The sequence below is a fragment of the Geotrypetes seraphini genome, chromosome 2 (genome assembly GCF_902459505.1).
Source record: "Geotrypetes seraphini chromosome 2, aGeoSer1.1, whole genome shotgun sequence".
In the NCBI taxonomy this organism is placed as follows: domain Eukaryota; kingdom Metazoa; phylum Chordata; class Amphibia; order Gymnophiona; family Dermophiidae; genus Geotrypetes; species Geotrypetes seraphini.
In genome coordinates this window covers 109723462-109745571 of record NC_047085.1, presented here as the reverse complement: position 1 = coordinate 109745571, position 22110 = coordinate 109723462, and the positions used below count along the sequence as shown (strand labels likewise).

Sequence of the window (22110 nt, the reverse complement as noted above, 5' to 3'; positions counted from 1 at the left end):
AACGGGACTCCCACGGGGATGGAAGGCTTTGGAAGCAGGGTTCGTCCATATAATATAATGGACACGTCAGCCGTAGTAAAAAAAAGGGGGTTTATAAGTTAATTACCTGAACAGAAAACAAAAAAAGGGTTCCACCAAAGAGATTCCACAAAGAAAACAGCAGTGCAAACACAAAAGAAACTGTGGAATTGATGATCCTGTCAGAAGTAATTGCTGCTTTTTATGGGGACGAGCGGGGATGGAGGTAATTCCTTGTGGGGATGGATGGGGACGGAGAGGATTCTGATGGGGACGGGTGGGGACAGAGAGGATCCTGGCGGGGACAGGTGGGGATGGGTGGGATTTCTGTCCCCACGCAACTCTCTATTTTAAGTGCCAGCTGGCACACTGAATGCTCTGCTCCGACACTCATGGGAACTCTTTGAGCTTCGGAGTAGCGCAGAGCATTTAGCGTTCTGACTGGCACTGAAAAATTCTTGCACGGTTTTGTAAAAGGAGGGAGCGCTTTTAAATTTTGTGATTTAGCTGGCTAGCTGCTAAATCACTAAGTGCTAATATTCAGGGCCATCTCACGCTGAATATTAGTGCTTAGCTAGTATAGCACTATTTAACTGGCCAGGAGCCATTCCTGGCCAATTAAATAGCCTTAATATTGGGCAGTCTGAGGCATATTCTATAAACGGTGCCTAACTTACCCCCTCCCCCTTTTACAAAAACCTAGCACAGTTTTTAGCGCCAGTTGTAGCGGTAACATCTCCGATGCTCATAGGAATTCTATGAGTGTTGGAGCTGTTATCACCTGGGCCGGCGCTAAAAACTGCAATTAAAAAATGATTGAAAAATCATTTAAAAAATGTTGGCACCTAGGCTATCAGAGTACAGGCCTGGACTCTCACTGTTATCTGGGGTTTCTAGTTGGGTGCTAACCTAATATTTAGTATTGCGGCTTTGTAATGAGAAAATATTTGTATTCTCTCTGTTCTGTGTGTATCTTTCATGTTGGTGAATAAAAAAGTTTATATAAAAAAAAAAAAAAAAAATCCAATGCCTTCATCGCATCTACGAAGGCACCTTAGAATGCCTCAGGTTGAAGTAGGCGTGGTTGATGCTAGACACGGCCTTAGGCATTCTTAGGCACCTCCAAAAACGCAATTCACATCAAACTAACCCCCTCTTCTATTAAACTGCGCTAGCAGTTTTTAGCGCAGAGAGCACTGAAAGGCCCGCTCTGCTCCCGATGCTCATAGGAACTCTATGAGCGTCGGGAGCAGCCCGGGCCATTCAGCGCGGCTCACCGTGCTACAAACTGCTAGCGCAGTTTAAGAGAAGAGGCCCATAGGCACCAGAAACGTAGGCCTTCAAAACTCTGGCCTACATTTCTAGTGCCTATGTTTGAGGTAGCCGCAGTTCTACGTGATTTTAAGGTGCAACATTTTTAAGGCAGCCGCCAATATTGGGGCTGTTTGTAGAATCCAGTCCTTTGTTCCCAAGAAACTTCCCAAGAAGTGCTTCCTTTGGACAGAATATAACACCAGGAAACAAAAAGAAAAGGCCGTGTGCATCTGAATGATATTGCTACGATATCATCAGAGGCTTGTTCGATAAGCTATAGGGCCAGATAAGTAAAAGTCAGATAAGCAAGATTCTATTGTATTTGATACAATTGTAAAAGATATCTGGCCATAGGTGCCAACATTTTTAAATGATTGTAGGTGCTACAGAGAAAACAAATTGTTCCTCCTATGGCACAGTGAAGAAGCTTGCTCAGTATTAGGGGTGCTCAGTACCCACTGGCACTAGCAGAGCTGTCTTTGTACCCAACAATAATATGTTGTGGCAGATTCAGGGATTTTCCCTCTCCAGGACTGCTATTATGCCACTAGGCAGCAGAGGGCATCATGCATGTGGGAAAGACTCAGGTCCCAGGGGACCCTGCCTTCCAGTAGAGAATGACACGGAGACAAATTTTTCCCCATCCCCACAGGAACTCAATTTCCCGTCCTGTCCACGCAAGTTTTGGCGCTGTTCCTGTCCCATTCCAGTAAGCTCAATGTTAACCGCACAAACCTCGAACACTTAACCCTTTCAGGACCAAGGGACATATTTGTCCCATAACTTTAAAATCCTATAAATTTTGATTGGGATAGTCTACAGTTCTAAATTTGATATGTACGGATTCCATATGATACTGCCTTTATGTAAACAAACTGGTTCCGACATTCATTCATTAGCGTCGTTGCCAGATTGACGAGAAGATTCACTTGCCACACTGTCCATAAGCCAGAAGTGTGATTTTTTAAATAAAAATAATGATATTTCACAAAAAAAATCAATTTTTTGGCATCTGCAAGCCCTTTTTACCATAAAAATGTCGTCAAAACCACAAAAATTGGCCTACGATCCTTATGGTCCTGAAAGGGTTAAAAGAGTTTAAAGAGTTTGAGGCTTGTGCAGATGAGATCAGAGCTTGCAGGAATGGAGCAGGGACGGGAAAAGAACTTGCCGGGACGGGAAATTGAGGTTTGATTTTTAAAAAAAAATAATTTATATTCTGCATATCCTACAATTCTATGCAGATTACAAATTATTCAGGTACTCAAGCATTTTTCCCTAACTGTCCTGGTGGACTTCCACTCTATCGAATGTACCTGGGGCAATGGGAATTAAGTGATTTGCCCAGGGTCACAAGGAGCAGTATGGGATTTGAACCCACAACTTCAGGGTGCCAAGGCTATAGCTCTAACCACTGCACCACCACATTCCAGTGAGGATGGGGAAAAATTTATCCCTGTGTCTTTTTCTACCTTCCAGTGCTGAATCAGAGGGGTGGGGCTCAGGGAGTAGTATTTCTGCCCAACTTGAGTCAGTTGGGAAGGTTGCAAAGAGAGAGAGATCCCAGAGCAAGTGGTCCTGAGCAGAGGCAGCATTTGGCTGAGGTAAGCCAAACTTTATTTGTAATGTGTGAGGCAAACTTAAAAGAAATAAAAAGCATTTATTTATATGCCAGTGTGTTCTTTTATCTGCTGACCTCTCCAGGAAATCCAAGTCAGCCTGCCACACTAAGCTGTCTTTTATATATGGGTTTTGCTAACACAATGATTCTGTATACCCTCCAAGAACCCCTAATGAACTGAAAAACAAACATCTTTATTTTTTTCAGACTGTAAATACCTAAAAAGAGAAGCCCTAAAGATATTGTCTCATGGATTAGAAAGAGAGATTGTATACTGGCCACTTTGTATATTCCTTTGTCTTGGCTTTTGAAGCAGATCTAACATAATAATGAATAAATCATAGCTAAATTGGAACTAATGAATTATGTGAAACTTTAATGAATAAGATACTAATTTATCATCTATTATCAAAATACCTATGAGGACAAAAGCCTAATTAGCCTCAGGAGCAATAGTAATATTTTAGCAAGGAAACTTGGTTTAATAAATTATATGCATTTCATCTTGATCTAGGTAAAGTGCAAAGTGTAGAGCCCTGGCGATGTTGGATTATGTACAGCATTGATGCTATAAGCTCCTTCAGCAGACAGTCTTCCATGACCTTGAAAAAGTAGTCGAAACATGTTGGAAAAAAAGAGGGGGTGGGAAGAGTCAATACTGGAGCAGCATGTTTAAGCTAAGTTTACACTTTGCATTTTAAAGTAAAGTTTTATAAAAGTTCAAGAAGAAAAAAGTAAAAATGAATTAAATTTTGAATCACTGTGTAGTCGGGTATTAATGAGGATTGCAGCCGTTGGGTGTTATGCTACACTCACGGCATCTGAAGATCCCTAAAACTAATCAGTGATTTTTTGCTATCAGCGTTAACCAACCAGGTGTTATGAAGTAATTGGTTATAAATAAGACTGCAGACAAAGCTGACCCCTGCGGAACACCACATCTCAAAGACAACCAACTTGATTTCTCCTCTCCATATTTTACACAGAACATCCAATTCTTTGCCATAATGCCCAAAGATGTGATCCCATTCTTGTATTCTGAGCATTGGCTTCAATATATTATAGAATCACATTCAATATATTAATACAAAGCTTTCCACTTTGGAGAACTAGAATATCTCTCAAGATATGTTACCCTATTCCCCCATGCCATGTCCATTGCCAAAATAGTAACCTCTGCATTCCTTCTCCTTTGCTGGTTTGCTATGAGACCACGTGTGACACCACATTTGTCTACCAAGTTCAAGACTTGTGGAACTCTCTTCCAACATACTTGACAGACGTGGCCTCTCAAAATGTAAACAATCTCAAAATCTGGGGTTTTTTTTCAAGCTGGTTTATGGCTCATTAGCCCGGAGCACACTAGAGGATAGTAACCATCTGCCCTCCTTTGCAATTATAATTTAATTCTGTTATTTATAGTAAATTAGCTTGGCAATTGTTGAAAGGTGGTCAATAAAATGTTAATAAACTCAACTAAATTAAACTGTGCCTGAGCTGTCACTTTACCTACATGTATTTCTGCTTGGAATCTTTTGGAAAGACACATGCAATAATCCCAATGCCAGTGACTACTTAGCAGCTCGGGGGGAGGGGGGGTTGAAAGTGAACTTTACCTAGCAACCATCTACATTAATTAATTCAGGGAAGGGCATTCTTAAGGGCTCCTACCAAATCAGGTTTACAAGGTAACCCTGATGAACATACATAAAAAGATTTACATACACTTTCTTCAATTTCTTCCTTTCTTCAAAATCTGCCTTATTGTGTTTGGAACACCTATACTACTTGGTAATCTTTGAACACCAAAGTGCGCCCCCTTAGGGGGCCTTTTACTAAAGTTTAGCACACACTAATGGACATTAGCATGCACTATCATGTGGCCCATAGGTATGAAGTAGGACACACAGCATTTAGCATGTACTAATGTTTGTTAGCATGTGCTAAACTTTAGTAAAAGGGTCCCTTAATTATAAGGTTAACCATTTATAGAAAAGGAAACTTTGAACTTAATATTAGGGATGTGCATAACCAAAAAAATTGGGTTTATTTTCAGGTTCTTCCTCTCCACCCCCCTCCCCCAACAATATTCTGAAGTTTTTTGGGGTTTATTTCACATATTTTAATTTACAAAAAATAGCTGGATGGGGAATATCTAGATAAAAGTAGAAAAGCAGTGAGCAGAACTGAAAGGAGCTATTTTAATGGCAACAGCCCTTTTTGTTAGGACAGTAAATAAAAGTAAGAGGAAAAGGAAGCCACTTTGGCTCTCACAAGGAATAGCTGAAAAGGCAAGGGGAAAAAAGGTTAGCCTTCATAAACTACAAGATATTGCAGACAGAAGATGATAATAAGCAGTATCTGGAAAAGCTAAGAGAAGCTGGTAAAGTAGTCAGGAAAACAAAGAAAGAAAGGGAAGAAAAATTAGCCAGTAAGGTAAAATTGGGAACAAGACATTTTTTTTTTAGATATGTTAGTGATAAAAGGAAGTGCAAAAATGGTACTGTGAGGTCAAAGGAGAGGGGGAGGAATCTGTAGAGGTTAATAAGGATAAAGTGGAATTGCTTAACAAATATTTCTGTTCTCTGTTCAGATGAAGGGCTGAAAGTAGGACCTCGGAAGATAAACACATATAGGAATGGAAGTGAGGTAGACAGAGGGCTCCTTTTACTAAGCTGCACTAGCAGTTTTAGCGCGTGCTTAGTGCGTGCTACAATGCCGCGTGTGCTAGACACTAATGCCTCCATAGAACTGGCATTAGATTTTCCGCGTAGCGCGGGGGTCAGCGTGCGCTAAAAATGCTACCGCAGCTTAGTAAAAGGAGCCCTGAGTAATTTTCAGAAAACTGTGTTAGTGAGGAGTTTGCTAAATTAAAACTAGACAAAGCAATAGGGCTAGATGGGATATTGAGGAATCCCCAGGTGGTTATCCCGAGCAGAACTGTAAACTCATAGAGAAGCTGCATTACACCCTTGAATTGTCCCATTCTGAGAAAAACTTTCCTTTACCCAGATCCTTTTAAGAACGAGGCTGGGGGGAGGGGCAGATCAGGGCTTAATGTTATATCCCCCAGTGTTAGAAGCAGCCCTAGATTGATGAGGGAAAGGGGGTTGCTAGGCAGCTTGAGGGTGGATCCTCACAACCCTTTGTGGACCCGATAATATGTAATGCCCCCTCCTAGGAAGGGGAGGAGTTCCTCACCTGATGCACTTCGAGACAAGAGCAAGCATTGAGGAGAGTTCCAGCCTTATATCTCTGGATCTAAACTGTATGGATTGGGAAGCTGCAAACCTGATAACTGCAGCACCTAGAGGGCACATGTTTTCCCTAATTAAGAGATTGCTACTAAGAGTAACTGCTGTTTTGTTTGGGGGGGGGGTTGTTATGAACTTTAAGGCCTCTGTACAAGGAGCAGGAAGGCACAGGAGTGCAGCTAGCAGAGTGGGGAGGGTGTGACGGAGGTAGAGCCACCCTGTTTGAGAGTTTGGAAGGGGAATCTGCTAGCTGGCTTGGTGGGGCCCCTGAGGGCCAAGCCGGGTTTTCCTTTGCTTATTTGTTGGAATGTTTCATATCTGAGAGAAGGAAGGAACTTTTGTGAAACAAGCTTCTTTGTAGGAATCAGAACGTAATTTTTATTTTGCTGAGAAAAGTGTATGGGGGGGGGGCAGGGGAGGATTTTTGCTTTCATAGCTGGACATTTACTGTTTTGGAATAATGGACAGTAGTTGCTGGACACAGAAGAGTGAGGCCGGCTCTGGGGGGTCACAGCCCCAGTGTTAAAGACTAGATTCTTTTTTGTGGAAGCTTGATTCTTTTTTTTTTTTAAATCTTGGAATGACTTTTTTAACCTCCCAGGAAAGGGGGTGGCTGGGTGGGAGAAGGCTATCTTACCAGCCACCTGTTAACCTGCTCCTGCAAAAGAGAAGAGAACAGCTGTCCCGGGAATCCCCGAGGAGTCCATCTGTTTCCAGCTGGAGCAAAACTTCTGAGATTACAATCTGAAATAAATGAATTTAGGGAAGTTCTGGTGGCACTACTATCTGACCTTTTCAATACTTCTGTAGAGTTAGGAGCAGCCCGGAAGGGGGAGATAAGATGGAGGCATTACACTCCATTTATAGCTACAAAGCAAGGCCTTTAACACATTCATATAGCAAAAGGTGTTGTAATACATGAAGTACCACCACATTTTTGACTTTAATAATAATAATAATAACTTTATTTTTTTCTATACCGCCATAATCTTGCGACTTCTAGGCGGTTCACAGTGAAGAGAGCTGGACAATCAGCGAATTACAGCGTAGAAATAGGGAAGATGTCACTGAGCGGTCAGTGATTACAGAGTACAAATTAGTAAGAAATATAATATTAATATGTTACAGTGTAATCTTAACTTGTTACATTGAAGGGGCTGGATAGCCAGCGAAATTCAGAATACCAATGGTGAAGAAGTCACTAAACAGTCAATGAATACAGAAAACAATTAGTGAGGATATGCAGTATCAACATGTTGAGTAATAGTTTTTTGTTTGTTTGTTTTTTGTTTTTGTTTTTTTAAAGGGGGGAGTTTTCTGACTAGGAAATAAATCTATTGAACCGAGCGGTCTTAATTTCTTTCCGAAAAGCACCGTAGGTCAACCTGGCTCTATCAATGAAGTTGCCTAGCCAGGATTGCTATCTACCAGCTTGAAACTTAAAAGTTCTGTCCAGAAAGGTCCTGTATTTGCAATCAGTGATCTTCGGGTAGGCAAAAAGGTTGCGATTTCTGGTTGTCCTTGTGGGGGTGCATAGTTCGAAGTGAGGTAAGAGATAGGTGGGGGCCATTCCCCACACCAGTTTAAAGCAAAAACAGGAGAACTTGAATAAAATTTGTGCCTCAATTGGCAACCAGTGTAGCAGTTTGTAGTAGGGACTAATGTGATCACTTTTCTTTAGTCCGAATATTAAGCGGACGGCCGTGTTTTGCACTATTCTTAATTTTCTCACGGTTTTATTAGGTATAACCACATAAATGATGTTGCAGTAGTCTAGGGTGGATAGAATCAATGACTGTACCAGAAGTCTGAAGTATAGAGGGTCGAAGAATTTTTTGATGGTTTTTAATTTCCAAAGTGTGGAGAAGCACTTTTTTGTCACCGAGTTCGTGTGTTCGATCAAGGTCAAGTGGGTGTCTAAGGTGACTCCTAGTTTTTTTATAGTTTTTGATATTGGGTGATCGTGACCATTTATGTGTATTGTTGTTATATTGATTTTGTCCTTAGGGCTTGCCAAGAAAATTTTTGTCTTTTCTGAATTTAGTTTCAGTTTAAAATTGATAGTCCATTGTTCAATTTCAGTCATGATATGGGAAATGTGTTTTAAGGTGTCATTGGTCACATTGGTCACTGGAATTAGAATAGAGATGTCATCAGCGTATATATAGTATATTAGGTTTAACTTTTGTAGTAGGTGACCTAAAGATGAGGTATAGATATTAAACAAGGTGGGAGATAGAGGGGAACCCTGAGGAACTCCCGAAGGGCTTTTCCCAGCATTAGAGTATTTCCCTTCGTGGACCACTTGATAAGATCGCTTGGTTAAGAAGCCCTGAAACCAGATCCAAACTCTTCCCGAGAGACCCTTTTTTATCATGGCTGTTTTTACATCATTGGTTACAAATTGGCGAATTCCCTTTCTTTTCAGTAATGTGTACAGGGGTTTATTTAAAAATTCTTTACTCTTGTCTGTCTGTATTTTTTTAGGCATGTGGTCTGAACTAAATACTTTTTCAAAGGCTTCAGCCACTTCATGAATGTTTTTTTGTTTTTATACTCATGGCCCAAGCAAATTTTGATAAGATATTGATAATAGTCAGTATGTATGTATAGCCATCATTAAGAGAAGACGTGCTAATAAATCCACCAAGTCTACTTGCCATTGAGCATTTATCTCTGAGCCTATGGTTTTGTTTCTTTGAAAATGATTGCATGCGGGTTGGTGTAAGGTATGAGCGTCTTGCCCCCTCAGCCATTCTTCCATATGTTTTCTTTTGAGAACCATAATATATTTTCTAGAGGCATTGAATAGTGCCATGATGCCTCCTAAGCTTCTCACAGTTCCTGGATTAAAATAAATTCTGCTTAAAAGGCTTTTTTTGTATGTGACTTCATGGGATGTATGCATAAAAAGAAAAGTTGAATTTTATTTTTTCAAAGAAAGCTTTTTAAATAAGCAAGCTGTAACAACTTTTGCTTTTAAGAGGTTAACAGCATTCAGTGGCTTTGTGAAAGTTATCTTTATGTCTGAGTGAGGAGAGAGAGCGATCCTGCTGCCTTTTTTTTTACGGAGAAACAAGAACTGTGGCTAAATACTAGTAGCTGAATTTTTTTTTTTCTGAAGGAAGGTGTTGCCATTTTACCTGTTATAAAAAAAAAAAAACACCCCAGAGGACTAAAAAAACAAACTGAGATGGGGGGAACAAACTGCGCATGGTCCTCCATGACTGCAGGGGGTGGTGTCAGGAGATCAACATCACTTTCTATCATGTGGCCCATCCAAGATGATGGTGAGTACTGTGAAACAGTACGTGATGTGGAGTATGTGCTGCCCTCTTGAAAAGGGTCTTGGCCTGGGCAAAGCATCCAGAAATGCATGGACGTCGCCGTGATGATGTTACATGCATGCGTGATATCATCACATGGATGTCCGCGTGTGTGCAAAGGCCCTCTAGATGGGCCCTGAGACGCCAGTGGGGGGTGACAGCAGGGAAGAGGAACTGGCGCCAGCTGATTGCCTACAGGACTTGCAATACACTGGTCTAAGATATAAGATAATTGATGGGAGGAGCTAGTGAAGGAAGCAGGAATTCTCCTCTGACTGTAAAACAGGAACTTAGCCCTGCTATGCCTTATTATTTTTGTAAACTTGTAATTCATTCTGAGATCTTTTGGAAGGATGGAATATAAATCTAAATAAATAAATCTATATGTTAGGTTTTCTTCTTGTGGTGTCTGATCTCTAGAAGTAAGAAAGAGCCTTTTCAAAATAGAGGCCAGAAATACTAAGCCTTTTTGCTGTGTCACCCAGAACAGTGTACTCTTAGACATAAGGAGTGACAATAAAGATGTAGGAATCAGAACTTAGAAAGTTTCTGACCTATTCTAGATGCATGAGGGTGGAGGCCGCTTTGCATTCCTTCTAATCATACAAAGGAGAGGGTGAATCTGGGCTATATTTGCAAAGGTCATCAGTGCACCCTGGCTATAGCACCAGTGGTTCAGGAACATCTTAAGGATGAAGGGATGACATCATTTGTCACCTCTGCAGGATTCTGAGCCACTAATAAAAGGATCCTAATAAGTGACAACCCCAGAGCTCGGATACCCTAGAGCTCACTGCTACTGTCTGCTAAACTGTAAGCTAATATAATTAGAGAATCCTCTCTGCTCCTCCAGCAGGAGTAAAGGTAAGGAGAACTGTCTTTAATTTCTGCTATTCCCCTATGGTAGGAATTAGGAGTTAAGGAGAATGGAGCACTGTTGCTAAACAAAGTACTTATGAGACTTTGTGAACACTGTAGTGGGAACCTGTTGCTTTTATTTATTCAGTTTTTCTATACTGTTCTCCCTGGGGGCTCACAGTCTATCTAATATACCTGGGCCAATGGGGGATTAATTGACTTGCCCAGGGTCAAACGGAGCAGTGTGAGTTTCAGCCCACAACCTCAAGATGTTGAAGCTGTAGCTTTAACCACAGCGTCGCACTCTCCCCCATTAGTATTAATATAAATCATATTTTATTGACGTACCATCAGCAAATACACAACATCAACCAGGAGTACAAAAAAAGGCGAGAACACCCAAAATACATCAAGAACAAATTTTCAAATAAACCCAAGGACAAACCCCCGCCCACTCACAAATGCAACCACACCCTACACCCCCCAAAAGAGCCCCTGACTCTCTACCCATATCCCCCTAACTAACAGAGAGAACAAAGAGACTGCTGAACAGGCTGTGTTCTTATGCCGCCCAGCCAATACCACACCGGTCACCCGCACCCCAACCACTCCCCCTGCCAGAAGCAAATCCCTCCCAACACAACAAACCTACCACTCACACCAAATCATCCACACCCACCATCCATACTCAGCCAAACAGGATACCATCCAACCCGGGGGAAACTGCCAAGGACATACCGTATTGTCAGCTAGTATTAAAAAACATTAAGGGGCAAAAACAAAAAAACGATCCATAGTTCCTAACGCTTTGGGTCCTAGATATATTTTATGTGGATTACTAAATTGTACTTTTTAATAAAGCCTGCATTTTGAACATCACCATCTCCACAGACTTTTTGTTTTTGCTGGAAAAACATTAAGGGGTCCTTTTACTAAGGCGCGCAAGCTGTTTTAGCGCACGTGCTAAATGCTAACACATATGAACGTGTCCATAGGATATAATAGACGCGTTAGCATACATTGGCGTTTACCTACACTAATATTTAGTGCGCACTAAAACGGCTAGTGCACCTTAGTAAAAGGACCCCTAAGCATTTGTGTTATTTTCTTACAATGTCTTGATGTTGCTTATATTGTAATCTATTGAAAGTTTAATTTAAAAAAAAAAATCAAATAAATTCTTGATTCAGCACAACATTATCTGGAGTTGGCCAAGTTATTAAGTGGAAGAGCATAAGAACATAAGCATGGCCATACAGGTTACAGACTGAAGGCCCCTCAGGCCCAGTACAGTAGAATCTATTATCCAGCACCCACAGTTAAGAACATAAGAACATAAGAAGCGCCATCTCCGGATCAGACCTTCGGTCCATCAAGTCCGGCGATCCGCACACGCGGAGGCCCTGCTAGGTATTCACCTGGCTTATTTTATAGCCAACCATATCTTTATATGCCTCTCTCAAGGAGATATGCATCTAGTTTGCTTTTGAAGCCTAGGACTGTCGATTCCGCAATAATCTCCCCTGGGAGAGTATTCCAGATGTCAACCACTCTCTGTGTGAAGCAGAACTTCCTGACATTAGTCCTGAACTTGCCCCCCCTTAGCTTCATTTCATGTCCTCTTGTCCGTGTCAAATTGGACATTGTAAATAATCTTCTCTGCTCTATTTTGTCAATTCCTTTCAGTATTTTGAAAGTCTCGATCATATCCCCACGCAGTCTCCTTTTCTCAAGGGAGAACAATCCCAGTGTTTTAAGTCGATCCTCATATTCCAGTTTCTCCATACCCTTCACTAGTTTAGTTGCTCGTCTCTGCACCCTCTCCAGCAGTTTTATATCCTTCTTTAGGTAGGGAGACCAATGTTGGACGCAGTATTCCAAGTGGGGTCTGACCATTGCCCTATAAAGCGGCATTATAACTTTCTCCGATCTACTCGAGATTCCTTTCTTTATCATGCCCAACATTCTATTTGCCTTATTTGCCGCTGCCGCGCATTGTGCCGACGGCTTCAGGGTCCTATCTATCAGTACACCCAGATCCCTTTCTTGTTCACTTTTCCCCAGAGTTGCACCTGACATTCTGTACTCGTATTCCTTATTTTTACTGCCTAAATGCATTACCTTGCATTTCTCCACGTTGAACTTCATCTGCCATTTCTCCGCCCATTTTTCTAACCGACACAAATCGCTTTGGAGTTCCTCACTGTCCTCCTGCGATCTGATTGCCCGGCAGAGTTTTGTGTCGTCTGCAAACTTGATGATCTCACTGGATGTTCCGTTTTCCAGGTCATTGATATAAATATTAAAAAGGATCGGCCCAAGTACCGAGCCCTGGGGCACACCACTAGTCACTCTCTCCCAGTCGGAGAACTTCCCATTTATGCCCACTCTCTGCTTTCGGTTTTCCAGCCATTTGCCTATCCATCTTTGTATATCTCCCTCTATGCCATGGCTTTGTAGCTTCCTGAGAAGTCTTTCGTGTGGAACTTTGTCAAATGCTTTCTGGAAGTCCAAGTATATTATGTCCACCGGCTTTCCACTATCAATTTGCTTGTTCACGGTCTCAAAGAATTGGAGTAAATTCGTCAGACACGATTTCCCTTTCCTGAATCCATGTTGACTGGGTTTCATCAAGTCGTGTGTGTCCAAGTGCTGAACTATGCTATCCTTGATCAGTGATTCAATCATCTTGCCGGGGACAGACGTAAGACTCACAGGTCTATAGTTGCCCGGTTCTCCTCTCGATCCTTTTTTGAAAATTGGCGTGACGTTCGCTTTCCTCCAGTCGTCTGGTATCTGACCAGTTCTGATTGACAGGTTTGCAAGTTTTTGCAATAACTCTCCAATTTCAATCTTCAATTCCTTCAAGACTCTCGGGTGAATTTCATCCGGTCCAGGGGATTTGTCACTTTTAAGTTTGTCGATCTGGTAGTATATCTGATCTAAGTTCACTTCGACTGTGGTGAGGCTGTCCTCTATTTCTCCTGTAAACAGTTTCTCCTCTTCAGGTATTGTTGAGGTGTCCTCCTTCGTAAAGACGGACGCAAAGAAGGAATTTAGTTTGTCTGCGATTTGTTTATCTTCCTTGATGTACCCTTTTCTTCCCTTGTCGTCCAGGGGTCCCACTGCCTCTTTTGCAGGTTTTTTCCCTTTCACGTATCTAAAGAAGGGCTTGAAGTTTTTGGCCTCCCGGGCTATTTTTTCCTCATAGTCCTGTTTTGCTTCCCTCACCGCCTTGTGACATTTCTTCTGTTTATCTTTATGTTTGTTCCAGGCTTCGGTTGTCTTCGTGCATTTCCATTTTTTGAAAGAGTCCTTCTTTTCTTTTATGGCTTCCTTCACCTGTATGGTAAGCCATGCCGGTTCTCCTTTGCCTTTAGTTCTCCGATCTTTGGAAATCCTCGGAATGTAGAGATCTTGTGCTTCTGCAATAGTATTTTTCAATAGGCACCATGCCTGATCTACTGTTTCAAGTTTGTCCACCATCTTCTCGAGTCGTTTTGTTACCATGGCTCTCATGCAATCGTATTTACCCTTTTTAAAGTTTAAGGTGGTGGTTAAGGTTTTGACATGTTTCCCTTTCCCGATGTCAAGTTTAAAGTTGATTACATTGTGATCACTCGTTCCCAGTGGAACCATGACTTCTACTTCTGTTATCGGTCCAGTGAGACCATTTAGGACCAAGTCCAAGGTGGCGTCGCCTCTTGTCGGCTCTTTTACCATTTGCTCCAGGAAGCAATCCCCTAGCACCTCCAGGAACTTGGCTTCCTTGCCGCAGTTGGAGGCTCCTAGTTTCCAGTCTATTCCTGGGAAATTGAAGTCTCCCAATATAACTACATTGCCTGTCTTGCATACTTGTTTGATTTCCTCCATCATTTCTGAGTCAGTGACTTCTGCCTGTCCTGGGGGACGATAGTAAAGGCCAATTTTTATATCTGCGCCATTGCGACCAGGAATTTTGATCCAGAGGGACTCCAGCTTCTCTTTCCTGTCTGTTGTAATCATTCCAACAGTATCTATTCCTTCCTTAACATATAGGGCAATACCTCCACCTTTCTGCCCTTCTCGATCTCTTCTATATAGTTTGTATCCCTGTAGTACTGTGTCCCATTTGTTTTCTTCATTCCACCATGTTTCTGTTATGCCAATGATATCCATGTTCTCATGTCTTGCTATCGTCTCTAGTTCTCCCATTTTGTTTCCTAGACTTCTAGCATTTGTATACATACATCTAAGTTCCCTTCGTTAATTGAGAGTGTGTTAGAAACTTTGTCTAAGACACTCAATTCCCCCGCCCTGAAGCACCAGCACAGCAGCGGTCCTGAGCCGCAACGCCCTCCAGCCCTGAAGTGGCAGAAGCAGGCGGCAGGCCTAAGCTTCGAACTCCCTCTTTCTCTCCCTTCCTTACCCGAGCGCAGGTGGACAGCAGAAGGCAGCCTCAAAACAGGCGGCTCGCGGCCAGCCCTATCAGGGCCTTTCCTTTGATGCTTCTGCTACTTCAAGGCTAGAGGGAGGGAGAGCGTTGTAGCTCAGGACCTCTGTCGCGGTGGTGCTTCAGGTGAGATGGAGGGGGGATTTGTAGCTGCTTCGGGGCTTGAGGGAGGAAGGAAGAGTTTGTGGCTCAGGATGCCGCCGCTCGTGCTTTGGGGGACATTTTTTTCCCCCATCGGCAATTTTTTTTGCCCGTTGTGTGAGAGTCCCAGTTAACTGAGACCCGGTTAACCAAGACTCTGCTGTATACTGTTTCCAATAGTGGCCATTCCGTGCCCAATTACCTGGCAAAATCCCAAGTACAACCAATTTTATGCTGCTTATCCTAGACATAAGCAGTGGATTTTCCCGTATCCATTTGTTAATAATGTTAAAAATTTCAACTGCTTATTTGGTCTTCTTGGATCATTCCAGTCCCAGATCTGATCCCAAACAAAACATAACCTCCTCTTTTACAAAAGCTGGCAAGGTGGGGCGGCGCGGTAAATGCTCCGACGCCCATAGGAATTGTAGCTGGGGCTCTTTTACTAAGGCGCACTAGCCGATTTAGTGCACACAAAATGCTAACGCGCCCATTATATTCTATAAACGTGTTAGCATACCTTAGTAACAGACCCCCCTAAGTGACATCTCCAGCAACGTGGGTTTAAACCCATAACCTCAGGGTGGTGAGACATTAGCTTTAACCACTGTGCCACAGAGCGCTTAGTATGAGAACTAGTCTAAAATATATGTTTTTTTGCCCTTGAATTAGTTATACATTTTAATTTGCAACACTCCATTTTACTACAATTAATTTCTTAGCAAAGGAGGATTGAATTTTTCTTTCAATCCACCTTCAGGATAATGATTTTCAACTACCTTAAGCATAATGAATGTTATGCCTAAAGTACCACTTTATTAAATTATAATGTATATTCCTGTAATTACTAGTAATTCATATGACTGTTCCTATAATTGTATTTCATTTAACTGGTTGTAGAAAATTGACTACATCAGAAAGTGGAATCTTACCTCAGTAAATATGGAGAATAAAGGAGCAGTTTTATGGCAAGATGTTAATGTGAAAAATCCAAAATGGCACGTACGGTAATTAAAGCCTATTTTATAAAAGTAAATTAAGGGTCCCTTTTACAAAGCCGCATTTGCCGTGCTTCAGTGCATTTGCCATGGCAGAATTGCTACCGCGACTTTGTAAACAGGGGGCTAAGTGCATATATGTCTTTATAAAACAGGTACACTGAAGGGTCTAAGATGATTTAGCGCAGCCAATTCAGCATGGTCAGTTAAGCGCAGTCAGTTCATCTCGGACAGTTCAGTGTGGCCAGTTCACCAAGGCCAAGTAATCACAGCCGTTTCAGCATGGTGGGCTGTATGATGCGGCGATAATTTCTCCAGGCCTGTATCTCTTTCTACGTGCCACAAGCATAGAAAAGTCTCAAGTGGAGAGACGTTTTTTCGTACACACAAGAAACAAGCCGTCTTCCTGGGCAAAGTGGAGAAAAGTCTCACTCAAAAAATTAAGGTAACAGGAGACAGGGAATAGACAGGCTGATGAGTCGAAATGGGTTATTATACATGATTTTAAGGACCACAGTCTTCCTTGCCGCAATGAAGCATCCTGCAATGAAATGGCAATGGTGAAAGTTCTGAGATGAAATGTTCCACAAACAACCGGCCATGCTAAACTGCCCGAGATGAACTGGCTACCAATCCCGGGGACAACAGTGGCTTCCCCAAGTCTATTTTAATAGCAGACTATAGATTTGTCCTTCAGCTTGTCCAAAGCGTTTCTAAACCCAGATATCCTAACCACTGCAACCAAATTCTCTGGAAATAAGTTCCAGAGCTTAACTATTTGTTGGGTGGAAAAATATTTCCTCTTATTCATTTGAAAAGTATTGCCATATACCGTATTTTTTGGACCATAAGACACACTTTTTCCACCCCCAAAATGGGGGTGGAAAAGGGGGTACGTCTTATGGACCGAATACACCATGCGCACCCCCCTCCCCGTACCTTTTTTAAGAAGCAGTGGTTCAGCGCGGTCTCCTGCTGGATGGCTGCCTCTCTGTAGAGCAATGCGACACACAATGCAGGAGCACGACCTTTGCACTTCCTGCCTGGTCCTGCACCGTTCTGTAATTGGCTGCAGTCAGTAACTGACTGCAGCCAATCACAGAGCAGCACAGGACCAGGCAGGAAGTGCAAAGGTTGCGCTCCTGCATTGTGCATCGCTTCGCTCTACAGAGAGGCAGCCATCCAGCAGGAGACAGCGCTGGACCACCGCTTCTTAAAAAAGGTACCAGGGGGCCATTCTTTGGGCGGCTTTGGGGATGCCTTTCTTCGAGCAGCTTTGGGGAGGCTATTCTTTGGGCAGCTTTGGGGATGCCTTTCTTCGAGCGGCTTTGAGGAGGCCATTCTTTGGGCAGCTTCGTGGAGGTCATTCTACGGGCGGCTTCAGGGAGGTCTTTCTTCGGGCAGCTGCAGGCTATTTCTTCAGGCTACAGGTGGTTTCTGGCTGCAGGCTGCTTCTTTGGGCTGTTTCGGGCTTCCTAGCACCAAACGCACCAGCCCACCAGACACACCTATGTGTAGAGGAGGAAAAACCAAGAAGAAAAAATTCTGAACCAAATTTTTTTTTCTTGGTTTTTCCTCCTCTACAGGTGGGTGTGTCTTATGGATCGGTGCGTCTTATGGTCCGAAAAATACGGTAAGTTGATTGAGTGTCCCCTAGTCTTTGTACATATTAAAAGAGTAAAAGATAATTCATTTTTACCTGTTCTACACCACTCAGGATTCAGTAGGTCTCTACATATTCCCCTCAGCTCTCTATTCCAAGCTGAAGAGCCTTAACCTCTTTAGCTTTTTCTAACATTAAATTGGTCTCTCTCCTTTGAACCTTTTCTAATTCCACAACAGGATAGCGTCTTGGTTGTGCTATAGTTTATCCATATTCATTTCAGACTTAGATAAATGGTTTTATTTTTTTAAAAAACAGAAAACCTTTTTTTATACCGTTTACAAAAAAACTAAATGGTTTACCTTCCGTTCCCATTGCACCTTTAATATATGTTTTGGTGGGTCCTCTCCTGCTGCTACCCAGCTAGTGGTTGGTATACCCCAGGGCTCTGTCTTAGGAATTCTTCTGTTCCCTCGATGCCATGATCTCCTGCCTTGGCTTCCAGTATCACCTTTATGCTGATGACTCTCAGCTCTATCTCTCTACACCTGAAAAAGTCTCTGCTTGTTTGGCTGACATCGCTACCTGAATGTCTTGCTGTCATCTGAAACTAAATATGTCCAAGACTGATCTGCTCCTCTTTCCTCCTAAACTCTCTGCTCCGCCTCCTCCCTTCTCCATCTCTTTAAATAATACTGTCATTGTTCCAGTCTCCTCTGCTCGCAACCTTGGAGTCGTCTTCGATTTTGGCCTCATTTTCTACATATATCAAAACAAGCTGCTAAGACCTGTTACTTCTATCTCTTCAATATCACCAAAATTCGCCCCTTCCTCTCTGAACACACTACCCGGACCCTTGTCCAAGCTCTCGTAACCTCACGCTTAGATTTCTGCAATCTACTCCTAACTGGCATCCCTCAGTGTCGCCTCTCCCCTTTGCGATCTGTGCAAAACTCTGCTGCGCGACTCATCTTCTACCAACCTCGCTACGCTCATATCACCCCTCTCCTTAAATCACTTCACTGGCTCCCTACCTGCCATTGCATACAGTTCAAGATCTTATTGCTGACCTACCAGTGTGTTCATTCTGCTGCCCCTCAATATCTCTCCTCGCTTCTCTCTCCTTATACACCTCCCAGAGAACTCCGTTCCTCAGATAAGTCACTCTTAGCGTTACCCTTCTCCACTGCTGATTCCAGACTTCATGCCTGGAATAAATTACCCAAGTTTTTCTGTCAAGCCCCTTCCCTTCCCTTGTTTAAAAGCAGACTAAAAACCTTCCTTTTGATATAGCTTTCAATCCTTAACCCTACTCCTCTGCCCTCCAACCCTATCTGTTCCCCTTAACTGTATCCATGTCTGTCTTGCCTGTTTAGATTGTAAGCTCTTTTGAGCAGGGACTGTTTTCTTACTATTTATGACTCTGTACAGCGCTGCTTGCGTCTGGTAACGCTATAGAAATAATTAATAGTAGTAGTACATCAATAAAAACATACATAAGAGAAACTAAAATCTTAAGATCTGCATAATTAAACAATTTCTTCTCTTCAAATATCAGCTAATAAATCTCAAGAATACAGTAACAGACATAGATAAACAGTTTTTTCTCTTTAAATGCCTGTAACAATTCACAGAAATGCAGTAACAACTGAGTTTTTGATTGTTTCTTAAATTGAAACCGGTATACACACTGAAAATATATAGACTTTAAAAAAAACCACAGGGCTTCATTGAAATCCAAATGAACACTTGGCTACTTTTTCAAGCACTTGACTGTTTAACTTTTTCACTTCCTGTTTATTTCATTAATCAGTGTCCTGTTATGGTTGGCATTGCCACCTTATTAGTACCCACACAGCATGAGTGTAAGTAGAGAGAGAGAGAGAGATAGGTACACTTGATGATTAAGATAGAATATGATGGAGGTAACAATGACATAAGTAGCAACTGGATAATGAGCATTAAGTTTCACAGTGGACAGCCAACCTGTTTTTGATCTGGTTAGAGGCTCCTCATTAGTTTCTTCCCTTGGTTAGAGATGTTAAAACATTTCTGTTTGTCACAGATCAGAATGGTAGTGCTCACAAGCTAGTATTCTATTTTTATTTATTTATTTTTAACATATATACTCTGCACAAAAAGATAACCTTGACATCATCAGCATCACGGAAACATGGTGGAACAAGGAAAACGTCTGGGACACTGTGCTACCGGGATACAAGCTATACCGCAGAGACAGAGTGGGTCAAAAAGGTTGGGGTATTGCCCTATACGTCAAAGAGGGAATTGAGTCTACCAGAGAGAACACGCCGGAAACAGAAAATAAGTTAGAGTCTCTATGGGTCAAAATTCTGGGAACGAATGGAACAGAAACGAAGATCGGCATCTACTACCAACCCCCAGGGCAGACCTCCCAGGAAAGAGACTTGGGAGTACTGGTCGACAAGTCGATGAAGCCGTCCATGCAATGTGCAGCGGTGGCGAAAAGGGCGAACAGAATGCTAGTAATGATTAAGAAGGGGATCACGAGCAGATCGGAGAAGGTTATCATGCCGCTGTACCGGGCCATGATACGCCCTCACCTGGAATACTGCTTCCAGCACTGGTCGCCGTACATGAAAAAGGACACGGTACTACTCAAAAGGGTCCAGAGAAGAACGACTAAAATGGGTAAAGGGCTGGAGAAGCTACCGTACTGTGAGAGATTAGAGAAACTGGTCCTCTTCTCCCTTGAAAAGAGAAGACTGAGAGGGGACATGATTGAAACATTCAAGATAATGAAGGGAATAGACTTAGTAGATAAAGACAGGTTGTTCACTCTCTCCAAGGTAGAGAGATCAAGAGGACACTCTCTAAAGTTAAAAGGGGATAGATTCCGTACAAACGTAAGGAAGTTCTTCTTCACCCAGAGAGTGGTGGAAAGCTGGAACGCTCTTCCAGAGGCTGTTATAGGGGAAAACATCCTACAGGGATTCAAGACAAAGTTAGACAAGCTCCTGCTAAACCGGAACGTACGCAGGTAGGGCTAGTCTCAGTTAGGGCACTGGTCTTTGACCTAGGGACCGCCGCGTGAGTGGACTGCTGAACACGATGGACCGCTGGTCTGACCCAGCAGCGGCAATTCTTATGTTCATATGCTTAAAACCTAAGTGGATCACAATCCACCTCCTTTGCTAACGCATAGCGTGGGTTGTAGCACTGGCAGCGGCAGTAACTGCTCCAACTCTCACCTATGTTCTATGTTCTATGTTCTATGAGCATCAGAGCAGTTACCACCGCTGCCATGCTAAAACCCGCACTATGCGTTAGTAAAGGAGGGGGGAAATTTAATTTAATATATTGAATTAAGGCACATTGAGGTCCTTTTACTACGGTGTGCTAACCGATTTAGCGTGTGCTAAATGCTAAGGCACCCATTAGTGCATCTAATCTTTAGCGTGCACTAATCGGTTAACGCGCCTTAGTAGAAGGACCCCATTATGAGTCTTTATAGGACAGAGAGGGAAGTTTTTTTCAATCTAAACTAATATGCCTAAGAAATATATACAGTGATATAAACAGTATCAAATAGAGGAAGAAAATAAAAACAACATAAACCTATCAGAATATTCAAATAAAGTAAAACAAAATCAAAACAAAAATAAGTACATTCCAGACCATCATGGCTACAATTCATCCAGGAAATGTGGCAACAATATCATGACTTAGATGCCGCTTTACATCTCAGGAAAACAGTTGTAGTGTCTCCATACCGCAGCACAGATCTCAATGATCACTCCACTTGAAGCCGATCCAGCAAAGGCGGCCACCAATCAAGGTCATCTAAGCAATTTACAAGCAGGTACTCAAGCATTTTCTCTATCTGTCCCGGTGGGCTTGCAATCTAACATACCTGGGGGCAAGGGAGGACTGATTATGGCTTAATCATGCCGGTTCTAATAACTCTGTATTGCAACACCCCCACAGAGCTCCCGTGTATTTCAGTATAGAGCCCATGTATTGTAACGCCTCACAGAAGCTGTATGGTACTATCTCTACAGAAGCTCATGTAAACCGCTCTGAATTGACTCCCCAGTCATTAGTAGCGTTATAGAAGCTCTCAATAAACATAAACATAATAGCTATGTGGTTGTTTCTGCAGCTTGGCACTTCCACCTGATATTTTGAAATCATTGCCATTAGTGTCAAGATACGAGGGTCATTTCATAACTAATGTACACTGTTTTTTTAAAATGTACATTAGAGAATGACACGGGGAGCGATCCCCGCAGGGAGCCGCGGCATGGCTGCGGTTTGGCTGCGGTTTATGGAGACTCCATAGCCAAATCGCCGCAGACACGAGGGACAAAAGTTTTCACCGCCCGCAAAAACGGTGAAAAGATTTGTCCCCGCAGGCAAATGTATCCCCTTCTATGTACCGCTATTTACCTTGTCTTCACCGTGTGTCTTTGGTTCGGGACCGGGTGTTAGATTTTTTCCTGCGGCCATGTTTGTCTCCGCCATGTGGTCTGTCTCCTCCAACTCTCTACCCGACTTGCACGTTGC

The 22110-nt window shown here is 42.5% G+C and overlaps 1 protein-coding gene across 1 annotated transcript in view; it reads left to right on the top strand.

Moving 5' to 3' along the window:
• NKAIN3 (sodium/potassium transporting ATPase interacting 3) overlaps nt 1-22110 on the top strand; it is an 814348-nt gene that overhangs the window by 216206 nt on the left and 576032 nt on the right. The window lies entirely within an intron of this gene.